The sequence below is a fragment of the Nicotiana tomentosiformis genome, chromosome 4 (assembly GCF_000390325.3).
Source record: "Nicotiana tomentosiformis chromosome 4, ASM39032v3, whole genome shotgun sequence".
In the NCBI taxonomy this organism is placed as follows: Eukaryota; Viridiplantae; Streptophyta; class Magnoliopsida; order Solanales; family Solanaceae; genus Nicotiana; species Nicotiana tomentosiformis.
In genome coordinates, this window is record NC_090815.1 from 27,732,296 (window position 1) to 27,748,917 (window position 16,622).

General features: G+C 36.7%; 1 long non-coding RNA gene across 3 annotated transcripts; it reads left to right on the forward strand.

Moving 5' to 3' along the window:
* Window positions 1-4,209: 4,209 nt before the first annotated feature.
* Window positions 4,210-16,391, forward strand: LOC117275358 (uncharacterized). 3 transcript variants are annotated; one of them, XR_011415331.1, is made up of 3 exons: window positions 4,233-9,002; window positions 10,348-10,462; window positions 15,739-16,391. It is a non-coding gene; the product is annotated as an uncharacterized lncRNA (long non-coding RNA). The 3 variants fall into 3 exon arrangements; XR_011415332.1 differs by lacking the exon at window positions 10,348-10,462 and having other exon boundaries at window positions 4,210-9,002; window positions 15,739-16,301; XR_004505524.2 differs by lacking the exon at window positions 10,348-10,462 and having other exon boundaries at window positions 4,210-4,965; window positions 15,739-16,301.
* The last annotated feature ends 231 nt before the right edge of the window (window positions 16,392-16,622 follow it).

A 16,622-nucleotide genomic window follows, 5' to 3' on the forward strand; every position in this document is an offset into this window, starting at 1 on the left:
TTTTAGTTTTGTAAAAAGATTTGATTCCAAAAGTTGTAATTTTGAACCCCTTCATCTTAAATTATTTTGATCCTGCATGCCACCCTTTCTTTCTAACCCTGTCCAAAACCTATACTACAGTCCAAAAAAAAGACATTCTGATCAACTTTGAGGATGCCGAGTCAAGTGAGATGGAGGTATGATTTACATCATGGGTAGCACCTTTTTTCATGGGCACAAGGAAAAGTGAATAAATGAGAGAGTCTTATTGGTGAAAACTCTCACGGGCACCATAGGGCGATGGTGAGTCGAGAGAAAATTCAAATGAGAGAGTCTTATTGGTGAAAACCCTCACGGGCACCATAAGGCGATGGTGAGTCGAGAGAAAATTCAAATGAGAGAGTCTTATTGGTACAAACCCTTACGGGCACTGTAAGGAGACAGTGAGTTGAGAGAGGCTTGCTGGTGAAAACCCCTCGGGGCATTACAAGCCGAATGAGGTTCATGACTTTATAGAGAAATTGAACTATGGAAACTCCGGTTTTGAAGTATGAAGACATGGCATGAACTGAAATGTGATTAGTTAGATGGATTAGGCTAATCAACCCGAAATGCATGTCATGATCATTGGAGCCAGTTGCTTCATTCAGATAAGTCTCTTTTCCATTTTTCTTTAAATAGTCATCTCTGTTTTTTCATTTTTGTTCCTAATTCTCGAAGTCACTCCGCTTCGTTTCTTTTGGGTCTATTTTTCTACGTCTATGTCAAATTAGTCTTTGTTAAGCAAGCAAGAAAGGACTTCAAAGCTCATTACTAGCTTTTTATTTGCACCAAGCGAAATTCGGCCAGGCACATCACAAGTGACATGATTTAGAACGAGCAATGCGGTGGTAACTGAAGTTCAGGTGGTCAAGTGATTCGTGAATTTGTAGGAAATGCAAAGGTTCAACAATTGTCAGAATGAAAGTGCCATACGACGAGTTGAGTGTAAGGGATTCAAGTCATTCAGAGATTTTGTGGTCGAGGTCCGATCAAAAGGTCAAACAATTCTTTATAGCCCGAAGCAGCTAATCAAAATGAAGAAGGGTAGTGGCAGAAGCAGGCACTTTCAGCGAGGATGCCACAAACTAACCGCCACATTTTCAAACTGACAAAATTTTCTTTGTTTTAAGCAGGGGCAAGAAATCTTGTTTGCTTTGCCAGGAATCCTCCATGAGGAAAGCATGTTCTAGATAAGTTCAGTTTTAAGTTTTCAGGACCCTCCTAGATAATGGGAGTTAATTTTAACTGTTCAGGACCCTCTTGAATAATGAGATTTAATTTCAGGTTTGCAGGACCCTCCTGGATAATAGGATCTAGTTTAAAATATTCAAGACCCTCCTGGATAATGGGATTCAACAAACACTCAAGAATGTTCCTGGCATAAACTGGGGCAAAAAATTTTCTTTGTTTTGTCTGTGTTGTCATGATTGCAGGCACCAACCTGGAGAACGAGGGAATTCAATTTCAGTTTTAAGTCAGCACATGCACCCACCTGGAGAATGCAGGGTTTTATTTTAAGTTTTAAGTCATCAGGCGCCCCACCTGGAGAACGAGGGAATTTATTTCAAGTTTTAAGTCATCAGGCGCCCACCTGGAGAATGAGGGAATTTATTTCAAGTTTTAAGTCATCAAGCGCCCACCTGAAGAACGAGGGAATTCATTTCAAGTTAAAGTCAGTCGCAGGCGCCCACCTGGAGAATGAGGGAATTTATTTTTAGTCAGCAACAGGCGCCCACCTGGAGAACGAGAGAATTCATTTCAAGTTTTAAGTCATCAGGCGCCCACCTGGAGAATGAGGGAATTTATTGCAAGTATTAAGTCAGTGGCAGGCACCCACCTGGAGAACGAGAAAATTTATTTCAAGTGTTAAGTCATCAGGCACCCACCTAGAGAACGAGGGAATTCATTTCAAGTTAAAGTCAGTCATCAGGAGCCCACCTGGAGAATGAGGGAATTAATTTCAAGTTTTAAGTCATCAGGCGCCCACCTGAAGAACGAGGGAATTCATTTCAAGTTAAAGTCAGTCGCAGGCGCTCACCTGGAGAATGAGGGAATTTATTTTTAGTCAGCAGCAGGCGCCCACCTGAAGAACGAGGGAATTCGTTTCAAGTTTTAAGTCATCAGGCGCCCACCTGGAGAATGAGGGAATTTATTGCAAGTATTAAGTCAGTGGCAGGCGCCCACCTGGAGAATGAGGGAATTTATTTCAAGTGTTAAGTCATGAGGCGCCCACCTGGAGAACGAGGGAATTCATTTCAAGTTAAAGTCAATCACCAAGCGCCCACCTGGAGAATGAGGGATTTTATTTTAAGTTTTAAGTCATCAGGCGCCCACCTGGAGAACGAGGGAATTTATTTCAAGTTTTAAGTCATCAGGCGCCCACCTAGAGAATGAGGGAATTTATTTCAAGTTTTAAGTCATCAGGCGCCCACCTGGAGAATGAGGAAATTTATTTCAAGTTTTAAGTCATTAGGCACCCACCTGGAAAACGAGGGAATTCATTTCAAGTTAAAGTCAGTCGCAGGCGCCCACCTAGAGAATGAGGGAATTTATTTTTAGTCAGTTGCAGGCGCCCACCTGGAGAACGAGGGAATTCATTTCAAGTTCAAGCCAGTAGCAGGCGCCCACCTGGAAAATGAGGGAATTCATTTCAAGTTAAAGTCACTTGCAGGCGCCCACCTAGAGAATGAGGGAATTTATTTTTAGTCAGTCGCAGGCGCCCACCTGGAGAATGAGAGAATTCATTTCAAGTTCAAGTCAGTAGCAGGCGCCCACCTGGAGAATAAGGGAATTCATTTCAGGCTTTAAGTCATTAGGCGCCCACCTGGAGAATGAGGGAATTTATTTAAAGTTTTAAGTCATCAGGCACCCACCTGGAGAATGAGGGAATTCGTTTCAAGTTTTAAGTCATCAGGCGCCGGGAACGAGGGAATTCATTTCACGTTTTAAGTCATCTGGCGCCCACCTGGAGAATGAGAAAATTTATTGCAAGTATTAAGTCAGTGGCAGGCGCCCACCTGGAGAACGAGGGAATTCATTTCCGTGTTAAGTCAACATCAGGCACCCACCTGGAAAATGAGGGAATTCATTTCAGGTTTTAAGTCAGCATCAGACGCCCACCTGAAAAACGAGGGAATTCATTTCAGGTTTTATGTCAGCATTTGGCGCCTACCTGGAGAATGAGGGAATTTATTTCAAGTTCAAGTTTGAGAGGCATCAGGAGCCCGCCGAAAGAACAGGGTCAACTTTTAGTTTTCAAGTTCAAGTCAGAGAGAACAAGGATCCTGCCTGAAGAATAGTGGCAATGTCCAATTTTTCAATTCAAATCAGAAGTAGCGCGAGCCACCTGAAGAATAAGGTTTGCAAGCTCAAGCCTACCGCAAGTTCAAGTTTATTTCAAGTGCAAGCAGCAGGGTGCCCGCCTGAAGAATAGGGTCAACTTCCAGTTTTCTTCAAATTCAAGTCAGCAGGATGCCCACCTGAAGAATGGGGTGAATTTTCAGTTTCATATTGAAGGATCAAGTGGAGATTCAAGGAAGATTCAAGACAAGAAGTAGATAGGATCTTGTATTTTTTTTTGTAATTTTTGCTTTCAATTCATGATGTAATGGCAGGGATCACGGGCTGGAACCTCGACGGAACGGTACCTCACTCGACTCTCTCATCCTCTCCACACACTCCATCATTCTCTTTGAACTACACGCGACCTAATTCCATTATAACCCGGGATATGTAGGTTGTCCAAAACCAGGACTCGGTTGCACCTTTTTCTTTTATTTTCTTCCTCTTTTGAATAACGATATGGTCAAAATATTAGTCACACGGCTCACTTTGTCTTTGCTTGAAAATTGTTCAAGTTTCCGAGCAAAGAGGGGCAAATGTGAGCACCTAATTTTTGACCATATTTGAATTTTCACTCACTTTTTAGTATTTAAATAGTTTTTAAGTTTAATCTTAATATTTTAATTTTATTTCACCTTTTTATAGGTTTATTTTAGATAAATTGAAAATCAACAAAAACGCTTCATAATGATAGAGTATACAATTTTGTTCTAATTGGCAAAAGAAAAGAAAACACACAAAAATATGTTTTCCTCTTATTTTTAGTATGTTAGTAATTTTGAAATTGCTTTTTAATAGTTCCTAGACTGGAAGTAGTTAGTTAATATTTGATTTTGCTATCTCAATTTAGTAGGAATAATATTTTAATTTTTGTTTATTATCATTTACAAGAAAATAAAAAAAAGAATAAAGAACCAATCAAATTGTGCCAACTCTTTTGTCTTCTTGTTGAGTTTTTGTCTTTTAGTCAAGATTCCTCCCTATCCCAAAATAACTAACTCATAAGGCATATTCTCTCCCCCTCACGTGATTTTTCTAACAGAATAATCACCGGCACCTTATTTTGGATATTTTATCCATTCACACATTTTTGATGATCTGAATTTTTTCTCTCCAAGACTTTGCCCACACACATTATATATACAGACCTAAAGCTAACCATAAAAAAAAGAAAAAAACGGGGGAGGCAGAAACCAAAAGAAAGGGAACGAAAGAAGTCTAGGAGGGGATCAAATAGAAAAATGGAGGGGACGTGAGAAAATCGATAGCGGCGCAGCAGAAGGAAGTTTTCCATCCCCTTCTCTGATTTTGCAACTAAATTCATATCCAAACCGCAGCCTTTCATCCTTACCAATCATTAACCACGTTTTCCCCTTCTCAATCCAATTTCTCCATGAGGCTCTAGTTCAAAAAGAAATAAATCATCTCTCTTTTCTTTTCCATACGAAATAGAGGTTTTATTTTTGTGGTCTGATTTTTGAAGGATTGCGAGCTTCGAGGCCGCCGATCGAGGTCTCCAGTCGCAGGTTCATCTGCTCGTTTAAGGATTTGTTCGGTATTTTTTTTCATTAATACAGTCTTTCAAAGAGTGCAACAGTAAAGGTGCACTTTTCAAACCTTCATCTTATTTCATCTCATTATTCTGGTTTGGTGAAGGATTTTGATTGATTTTGGTATTCTGTTATGTTGGTTTATTTGCATTTGCTGTCTTAGTTTCATTATTTGGTTAAATATCTTAATTCGTGACAATGAATAGGATGAATTGATATTTCAATGCAACTTTGACTTTTATCACTGAAAGCTTCGTGACTTATCCGGTAAATGAAATGGCGAAGGAAACGACGTGAGTTGAAATTGATTTAGGCATTTGGTGCGCCGCAGGGATATAGTATGCTGTTGTTTTTAGTTTAGCCTTCATGTCTAGTTGGTAGTTAAGTCACTATTATCTTGAACTTGCTTGATAATTTTTTTTTATTGTTTAACTTGAGCTATTGTGTTGGTTAATTAGGGAAAGAATTTGGATTTATGTTGGTTTTAAATATAAATGGTTTGTTGTGGCAATCTTGCCTGAAATTAGAAGCACACAGTGAGTTAGGCTCAAGTTGATAAAATTGAAAAGGGGTTTGGTCGAGGAAGTTTATTTGAAGTTAGAAAAGAAATTGGGCTTGAGAGCATTTCCTATTATTTTGCTTACGTTCTTTTTTGTCTAATTGTGTTGTTAGAATGTATGTTTAACTTAAAATTACACTTTTCCAACAATGTCATATCCATAATTCATGACCTCACAATAATCTCAAGCTTAGGTAATTAAACAACTTATAAACCATCGCTAGTTGCTTTAGTCGCAATTAATAATAAATCATCATGACTATGGATACGGTTCCCGTGGCATGGTCACGATACGTAAATTTCAATTCGGGTGTGCATTTCATGTGACCCGACCATAACTTCAAATAATAATAAAAACAAACATGTTGTAAAGCGCGGGTGCATTTCATGTGACACGATTCGCAATGTGTTCAAAAACAACGAGTGTGCAACATCGCAACTTGTTCAAACAGATTCCATAAATAATTAAAAGCGGTTTAAAAGGTTAAAAATGCACAATAGATTTTAAACATGTAATAAATCAGATAATTAGGCCAATTATTAATAGTTGAGTGACCGTGCTAAAACCATGAAACTCGGGAGTGCCTCACACCTTCTCACGGGTTAACAGAATTCCTTACCCGATCTTCTGGTTTCGCAGACTTTAAAACAGAGTAAATATTTCCTCGATTTGGGATTTAAAATAAACCGGTGACTTGGGACACCATAAATTATTCCAAGTGGCGACTCTGAAATAAATAAATAATCCCATTTCGATTAATGTCATTTAAATTGGAAAAACTCTCCTAATTCCCCCCTTCGGGAAAAAGGAGGTGTGACATATTTTTTACAATAATATCAAACATAACATATTGCAAATACATGTCTAATATCTTATTTATTTAAATTATTCCTTTCTAATATAAATAGTAATATTATAATTATGTGAAGTCAAAGGCTTTTTCTCATTTAAAAATGTTATACTATAAACAACAAGTATGAAAAAATGGCACACTAACTTTTTTGCATATACTAATAATAAAAGTATAAAGTCTCTTGTTAAAATTTTGATTTAGGCCACTAATTTTATGGAGCCGCCCTTGACTCCATCCTTTCCTTATATACTATGCCAACCCTAATAAAATATGAATTAAGTTGTATACGTGGATAGTGTAATATATTGTACATAGTTTAATTACTCATTTATTCTATGAATATGTTATTGACGGATAACACATTAAACTGTGACTTGCAAATACCTTTTAAATAATATTATACCGACAATACATATAACTTTAACTTAATAAAATGTATGGCTTTACAGGCTCACAAAGGATTGTGAGTGGGAATCACATCTCTTTGATAGTACAAGGATCGATTATGAAAGAGAATGCTAAACATTTTTTTCTCTCGTAAACAATTTAGTGTGTTTCATTTTGGGGGAAACGTAATATTAATAATAATTTTGCTTATAATCCTTTTAAGTTGTCGATCGGTGAAACTAGTTATTTATAAATTTTCCAGATGAACTTGAAAATGGTTCTTCAACAATAAACTTTATATTAGTTTTTGGCCTAAATACATAATTTGAGTATATTTGATTCCCTCTTTCATATTTTTCCCATATTTGCACTTTACTAGAAGTTATTTTGAGTAGATGATATTAATTCCCTCTTTAAAATTTTTTATTTTCATTTTAATCTTTGCAAATTAGAAGTCCACCACTTATAATTGAGAAGGAAAATGTTAGAGTTAGTCTGTATTGCGGTATGAGATTAGAATTATCGTGCGATATTAGCTTTGTCGTTGCACCATCTTGAATGGGTAATGAGTGATTTTATGCCACCTTGGAGTAGTAAAGGTGAAATTGGAAAAAGTATTTATGTTATTTTAGTTTTCTAAAATGACAAATATTTTGGACCATTTTTTTTTTTTTGCTGTTGCTAACATAAAAGGAACTAAAGAATTAGTTACCTCCACATAAAACTTAAAAAAGTGAAACCTAGAAGGTACAAAGATAGATCTCCCAAGACTCGAGAGCAGATGATTACGTATGATTAAAATAACAAATCACATGTACGTTGATTCACTATTTAAGACCATCATGGACATAAAAAAGAGCAACCAATTAAACAGGCAAATGCACACACCTATCCGACTTAGTTATGATTAACATTGTTTGAAAACTTATTATGGTGTAAAGCACAAAATTTTTAACCTAACTAAGAGAAAATATTTTTTAAATGACAGCGAGGTTAGCCATTGGCCTCGTGCCAAGCGTTTTAATGTGAATTTAATATGTGAAAATAGCACATGCTAGCCGGTTTCGGACATGTTATTGAAAAATAGCTCGCGTTTGTAAAGTTATTAAAAAATAACCACTATTTTGTTGAAACACGAAAACTTTCAGCATAATATGCTGGATTATGGAGCTCATGTGTATAAACTTCCAGCATATTATGTTGGAACTCCGGCACACGAAAAGTTCCAGCATAATATGCGGGATTATGAAGCTCCTACGTATAAACATCCAGCATATTATGTTGGAACTCCAACACGTTGTGAAATTCCACCATATTATGCTGGAATCTCATATGTAAAAATTCAAATTCCAGCATATTATGCTGGAATTTTTTCGGATTTTTTAGGGTATTTTTGTTCAGATTTTATCTTTACACATGTAATCAATATCTTCTTCTTCATATGTAATTTCATCATCCCCCTCAAGTTGGAGCGGTTGAGAAAACACCCAACTTGCACAGTAAGGTGTGATGTTTCGGCCCGGTGAGTGATTTTGTAAACAAATCCGCTAATTGAGAATCTGATCTTTCAAAGGAGAGTGAAATAAAACCAGCGAGGAACTGCTGTCTCACGAAATGACAATCGATTTCAACATATTTCATCCTTTCGTGAAAGACAGGATTTTTTCGCTTTGTGAATTGCGGCTTGGCTATCAGAGTGAAGCGGAACCGGAAGGGTGATTGGTGCTGAAATATCGTCAAAGAGTGGAATCAACCAAGTTATCTCTACTACAACCCTTCACATCGACATGTATTCTACTTCGGTAGAGATAGGAGAAATTGAAGCATGTTTCTTGGATTTCCAAGAAATTGGGGAAGATCCCAGGGAGACATAGAAGTCGCTTACTGATTTTCGTGAATCTGAACATGTTCCCCAATGTGAGTCGCAAAAATCTTGAAGCTTGAAAGATGGTGAAGCAGTTATGAAAAGCCCCAGTCCTGGGTATTTGAGCAGGTAGCGAAGAACTCTCAGTACAACTTCGAGATGTGATTGTCTTGGATCCTACATAATGGTGAAGGAAAGATCCGATCTTGTGTGGGTGAGGTAGTTGAGTTTGCCAATCAGATGGCGATACAAAGTGGGATTGGAGATGACTGCTCTAGTATTAGCTTGAAGCTTTTGTGTCGGGTCTAAAGGTGAATAGACTGGTTGTTTGTCTATACAACCAAATTCCTTCAGCAAGTCCAAAGTGAATTTTCTCACTTTCAAATCAGTCGGCTCTCGAAGAACTTCCATTCCTAAGAAGTAATGTAAGCTTCTGAGATCCTTAATTTTGAACACTTGATCAAGGAAGATTTTTAAAGCATTCAGTTCCTTTGTATCATTCCCAGTTAACACTATGTCATCAATATACACTGCTATAATAGAAATTGAAGTGTCTTTCCTTTTAAAAAATAAGGAGTAGTCATTTAGTGAGTGCAAGTAACCTTTAAAACTCAGAGCTCCCGTGAGTTTAAAGTGCCATTGTCTTGATGCTTGCCGAAGTCTATAAAGTAATTTTTTAAATTTGCATACATGTCTCGGTGTTGGTGGATCTATACCAGCTGGAAACTTCATATAGACTTCTTCATTTAGGTCACCATATAAGAATGCATTATTGACGTCTAGTTGGTATAATCCCCATCCTTTTTTCATAGTAGTGGCCAGTGTTTTAAAAGGCGTGGGCGTAAGGCGGGGCGTTTTACATATGCCTCAGCGGGGCGTAAGCCTCGAGACGCGGGGCGTAAGCCCGATAGGTATTTTAATTTTTAATATTTTATAAAATAATATAATGACAGTTAATATTTATAAACAGGTAAAATTACATAAAAATTGAAGAAAACTATATATATGTGTGCTCTATCCCCACAAAAAACTAATCAAAACAATCTATTATACGTTACTTACAAGTACAAGTAATTTGAGTTTAAAAGAATAAAGTTTTCTATATGGAGGAACAAAAAGGATGATTAACCTGCAATTTGAACTTTGAATTTGTTGCTATAAAGAAAAATGTAGTTCTTTTTGTATTTGTAAAAAAAATTAAATATTCGTTGCTTTTGGAAGATATTAAAAAACTAGCGGACAAGATAAAAAATTAGAAAAATCATGAATTAGGGCTTAAATCAATAAAAAAGATCTTTACTTTTGAATTCCTTTTTAAACCTTTTGAGTAATTACCAAACTGACTTTTGAGAATTTGGGTATTATATGAAAGACCAATTCAACAAATTTTGTTTTAATTTGAAAAAGTCTCTGGGGCTTACTCCTTACTAAAATAACGCACCCCGAACGCCCGGGTGTATGCCCCGAACGCCCGAACGTACGCCCCAAATTGCAGGGCGTATGCCTCTTGAGACTTTCGCCCCACACCATCGCCCCGGGGCATTTTTGGTACGCCTCGCCCCGGGACTCGCCCCAGAAACGTCTTTTAAAACAGAGGTAGTCGCTAATAGACATCGAATAGTTGTTATTTTGTCCACCGGAGAGAAAGTCTCATTGAAATCTATTCCCTGACGTTGCACATCACCTCTAATTACCAATCGTGCTTTTAAGAGTTCAATACTCCCATCTTGATGTTGCTTAACCTTATATATATATCTATTTTCATGGCAGGTCCCTTTTTCCTTGAGGGAGTTCAACAACTTCCCAAGTCTCATTCTGGATAAGAGCTTCAATTTCCTTCTGTATTGCCTCTTGCCATCTTGGGTAATAAGCTGCTTGAGTGAAGGTTAGTGGTTCTTCAACACTTGAAAGAGCTTTTAAGAAAGATTGGTTTGAGTTTGAAAGTGTAGAAAATGAGTAGGAAACATGTGTTACAGGAGAAAGTGTTACGACCCAAAATTCCACCACAGGAGTCGTGACGGCACCTAGTCTCTAAGACTAGGTAAGCCGATTTCCATTGCATTTTTGAAGCCATTTGTTTTTTGAATTAAATAAATAATCAAAACTAACAGCGAAAATAATTACAATATACAACCTCCCAAGACTGGTAGTACTGAGTCATGAACTCTAACCGAATACATAGAATGATCACGAGGACCGAATATACAATACTGTTTGATTACAAGTTAACAGTACAATGGAATGAAAGGACTCCAAGGGACTGTGACGACCAAGCAACTCTACCTTGAATCCTTACGATCTCGCTTTAACTCTGCTCAAGTCTGTTATCTTCAATACCTGGCTCTGCACAAAATGTGCATAAGTGTAGAGTGAGCATACCACAGCGGTGCCCAATAAGTATCAAGACTAACCTCAATGGAGTAGAGACGAGGTACAGTCAAGACACTCACTAGTCTAATATCCTGTGCAATATAGTAGTATTTAATAGTATTGGAAAATAACTAGCAATGATAACAACAACTCAACCAGTGATATCACAACAAGGCAACATAAAACAACCAATGATATGCACAGTAAGACAATAAGATTACCATTTAATATCGCTCAATAATTAATAAATACAATTACACCCAGTTAAATCAAGTTCATCAATTAATTATCTTTCACATATAATTCTTACGAATAAAAATCCTTTCAAATAAATATTTTGAATATAATTCTTTTGATTAAAAAGTCACCATGTGATACCTCATTTCAAAATCATAAAAATACGGGTCTCAGCCCATTTTCATATTTTTCATAAACACGGGTCTCAGCCCATTTTTCATATCTCCACGGCAATTCGTGCCCATAATTAAATCATCATATTTTTCCGGCACCTCGTGCCCTCATTTCATATCTCAACTCCACGGACAACTCACGTTCCAATAACCTCAATGTATATAAGATCCACATGATCAATATATTTTACAATAATGTAAGGTTAGAAAATTTTTAAATCAAATAAGAAATCAATAAATGAATGAATTTATTTTAGAATCATTTGGGTGGAGAAAAATAACATTTCAAATAAAATGAAATATCAGATAAACTACTGATTTGGATAAAAAATTTATTAAATTTAAAACATATTAGAATTTTTTTAATTTAAAAACAACTCAATCATCAAAGCAAGTATAACCCAAAAATACAAAGTCTCGTACGAAAAATTCGAGGTCAACACAATACCTCAAGAAATACAAAACACTTAATATTAGGTGAAATAATACATCACGAAAAACACAAAAATTTATAAATTTTGAAAAAATAAAATAACCAAAGGCAAGTGCAGCCATAGAGAAATATCAACAAAAGGGCACTCCCGAGGTACCGCCTCGTAGTCCCAAATCATAAATAAATTCACAATATCTCATTTTCTTATATCACCGCGGGAGCCTTCACATTTAATTTTAAAGAAATTATTTTTTTCCGAAATAGCATCCCGCATTTTTAGCCACCCTTATCACACGGCATGGCTTCTAGTAGTTCCCCTACTAGCCACGCGTTTCAAGCCACCCTTATCTCACCGCATGCGTTTCAACACCCTGATCTTATATCATCGCATGACTTCTAATAGTTTCCTTACTAGCCACGCATTTCAAGCAACCCTTAACTCACTGCATGCGTGTCAATATCACAATATTTCACAAATCGCACCTCAAGTGCCCAAATATCACAGCATAATATAACTTGTACCTCAAGTGCCAAATATTACACCATTTCACAAATTGCACATCAAGTGCTCAAATCTTACAACATATCACAGATTACACATCAAGTGCTCAATCTTACAACATATCACAGATTGCACATCAAGTGCTCAAATCTTACAATATATTACAAATTGCACATCAGGTGCTCAAATCTTACAACATATCACAAATTGCACATCAAGTGCTCAAATATTACAACTTGCCACAGAAATCAACAATACATTATTTCCCACAATAAGGAGCCCATGGCTCGGCCATAAGGTGCACAACACCCAAAAATAATCAATAGAGATAGAAATTACTCGACATAAAGCAAAGTCTTCATTAAATTTAATTTTCAATAATTATATAAACACCTCTTCTTAAGCTCATTTAATTAATTATTTGTAGAGAGGAAAATTCAAAATTAAATTAAATTCCAATAATTATCAACCAGCAGATTCACGAAATTTCATAAATAATCAAATCACAATCACATCACATTGTCATATAACAACAGAGTCAACAACAAGGGTTTAGGCACGACAAGTAAATGAATAAATATATGCCAACAATTATCCAATTTACTACACAATATGCTCAAGACTTGAACCCAATAAAATTTGCACATATAAACCAAGTACGTACTCGTCACCTCGCGTACATGATTTTCAATTACCCAAGTTGCACATAAGACTCAATGCCTAAGGAAAATTTCCCCCACTCGAAGTTAAGCAAGACATTTACCTTTTTGAAGTTATGCCAGTATTCCATAATCATCTTGTTTCTTGAATTTGACCTCCAAACACCTCGAATCTAGCCACAAATAATTCGATCCAGTCAATAAAATTTATTGGAATTAATTTCATAAGAAAATACTAATTTTCCAACAAAAAATCCGAAATTAGCTCAAAACTCGACCGTGTGGCCCACACCTCGGAATCCGACAAAAGTTATAAAATCCGAAAGCTCATTCAACCATGAGTCTAACCATACCATTTTTACCAAAATCCGACCTCAACTCGACCTCCAAATCTTCAAATCTTATTTTCAAATCCCTAAGTTCAAACCCACGATTTACACCTCAAAAATATGTAATCTAGTCAGATTAGTCGATGATAATTTAATATTATGTAGTAGAAATGATCACAAGTGACTTACCTCAAGTTTCCCTTGAATTCTCTCTCAAAATCGCCCCAAAAACCGTGCTTGAAGGTCCAAAAATGGCAAAACTCAGAACCCCCTCTGTTTTTAACATTCTGTCCAGGATTTTTGCATCCGCAGTAATTTCTTCGCACATGCGGTCTTCGCATCCACGGTGATTTCTTCGCACCTGCGGTATTTGCATCCGCGGTGATTTCTTCGCACCTGCGGTCTTCGCATCCGCGGTGATTTCTTTGCACATGCGGTCTTCGCACCCGCGATGACTGTTTTTGCACCCGCGGTCTTCGCACCCGCGGTGCCTGGACAGCCCATGCATTTTTTCTTCTGCGAATCATTCCTCGCATCCGCAAGCTCGCACCTGCGGCCCTTTTTCGCGCAGGTGCGATCACACCAGCAGCCGAGCTGCTTTAGCTCCTCCTCCAAATTTAATCCGTTAAGCATCCGAAACACACCCGGGGCCCTCGGGACTCCGTACGAACATACCAACAAGTTTCATAACATAATACGGACCTACTTGAGGCCTCAAATCATATCAAACAACATCAAAACGACGAATCGCATCTCAAATCAAAATCTATGAATTTTGAACTTTCAAATTCTATATCTTGTGCCGAAACATATCAAATCAATCCGGAATGACTTCTAATTTTGCACACAAGTCATAAATGACATAACAAAACTATTCAAATTTTCAGAATAATATTTCAACTCTGATATCAAGAAGTCAACCCCCTGGACAAACTTCCCAAAATTTAATTTTTTTCGCCATTTCAAGCTTGCTTCCACTACGGACCTCCAAATAATTTTCGGACACGCTCCTAAGTTCAAAATTACCATACGGAGCTATTGATATCATCAAAATTCTATTCCGGAGTCGTTTACTCAAAAGTCAACTCTCCATTCAACTCTTTCCATTTAAACTTCTAAATAAGAATTGTTCTTTTAATTTAATTGCGAATCTTTAGTAAATCAAACTCGACCACACCCGCGGGTCATAATACATATTGCGAAGCTGCTCAAGACCTTAAGTCACTGAACGGGGCATTAATTCTTAAAATGACAAGTTGGATCGTTACATTAAGAAAATATGATGTGCTGACATCTGTTAATTGCACTATATTTGTAACATAGTCATTTAAGTAAGATGGAGTTTTATGAGTTCTGAGAGATTTCCTGACTCCAATAGGTGAATTTCTGTGACCCCCACTCCCAGGTTGTGGACTTGCAATTGGTGTAGGAAATTATGAGTACTCTGAATCCATGTGATTGGTTGATTGTTGATAACTGTCTGATGTGTTGATAAGAGAGATAGAAGAGAAATCTGGAACCTCAAAACTCCTTTCTAAAATAGTTGAAGTAGGAAAAATTGACTTGTGAGCCTTTTCACTGTTGATAGAAGCAAAAGGATATATATCCTCATGAAAAACCACATCCCTTGAAACAAAGGTCTTCTTTGTGGTCAAATTTAAGACTTTATATCTTTTCTTACCATGCAGATATCCCAAGAAAATACAAGACAAAGTTCTAGAATCAAACTTAGTTATGTGAGATGATATAGTAGCAATAAAGCATAAACATCCAAAACACTTAAGTCTAGAATAATTAGGCTTAGCTTTGAACAGAACCTCATAAGGTGTTTTAAATTTAAGAACCTTTGAAGGGAACCTGTTAATCAAATGTGTTGCAGTCAATACACAATCTCCCCAAAATTGGATAGGCAGATGTGATTGGTATAGTAAAGCCCTGGAAGTCTCTAATAGGTATTTATGTTTACTTCACAATTCCATTTTGTTGAGGAGTTCCAACATAATTTGTTTGATGTAGAATTCCTTGTTTCAAAATATATTATGCTTGTGCATTCCCTGTTCCAAGCTCAAGTGCATTATCTGAACGTATAACTTTAATTTTACTGTGAAGTTAACTCTCTACCATAGCTAAAAATGATTGTAAAATTGGAAAAATATTTGATTTTGTGTTAAGTAGATGTGTCTAAGTTCCCCTACTATGGTCATCAACAATAGTAAAAAAATACTTGTATCCATCGTAGGTGGCAGTGTTGTATGGACCCCATGTGTCGATATGTATCAATTCAAAAATAGACTTAGAAGTAATAGAGTTACTTGGAAAAGGTAACTTAGATTGTCGAGCCATTGAAATAACTTGACACACTAGAATTTTCTTGAACCACAACACTTAGTTCCTTTTGCAGCTGTAAAAGTTTAGCCCCATTTGTCTGACCAAATCTATCTTCTAAATCATTCCACAGGTCCTTTGTATTGTGTGAGTAGAGCACACTTTCTGCCATCTCTTTTGATAGAGAGTTAAGCAACCAAGAAAGCACTATGTCATTGCATTTGGCCTAAGCACCTTGAAGACCAGAACTCTCATGTGGAGCAGAAAGAGCTCCATCTATAAAGCCCAGCTTGTTCTTGACTGAAAGAGCTATGGCAACAGCTCTACACCAAGCCGCATAGCTCCTGTCATCAAAGGCTGGGGAGACAAGGTTCATACCAGGAAAATCAGACGGATGAATAAAGAAAGAATTAGATGAATCAATCACTCCCATCTTGGATGAATCAGCCCCAGCAACTGAAGTAGTGATTGAAGATTCAATAGTTTCTCCCATCTTGAACAAGAGTAAGAACAAAAAATTATGAAGAAGAAAAAAAAATGAAGAAGGTTTCAGAATAAGCAGGTTAATCCACCTGCTCTGATACCATGTAAGAGTGGATAATATTGAAAAGTCAATTCTTGGATTGGTGTATTGTATTGAATGAATAATTCTCTGCACAATGTAGCTGATATATATAAATTATCCTATGTACTATACCTATACGTGTCCTCCTACAAATTCTACTCCACTAACAGTATTTGTCCTATTACAAAATAAATTATATACAAAGAAATAATTGATTACAACTGTAGTGATTCTAGAATATTCTGGGATATATCTGTTGCTCAAAATTGGTGGACAACTATGAGGGTAGAATTGTCATTTCTCACAGACCCATATTGATCAGATAGTCCTAAGTCTTATTTGTATTTTGAAACTTAAACAACTAACCTCTTTTCACTTTAGCAATCGAAGACCATGGACTTTTCTTCTCTTCGTCAATAGGCAAATATGTTTCTCGATCAAATTTGTGATCA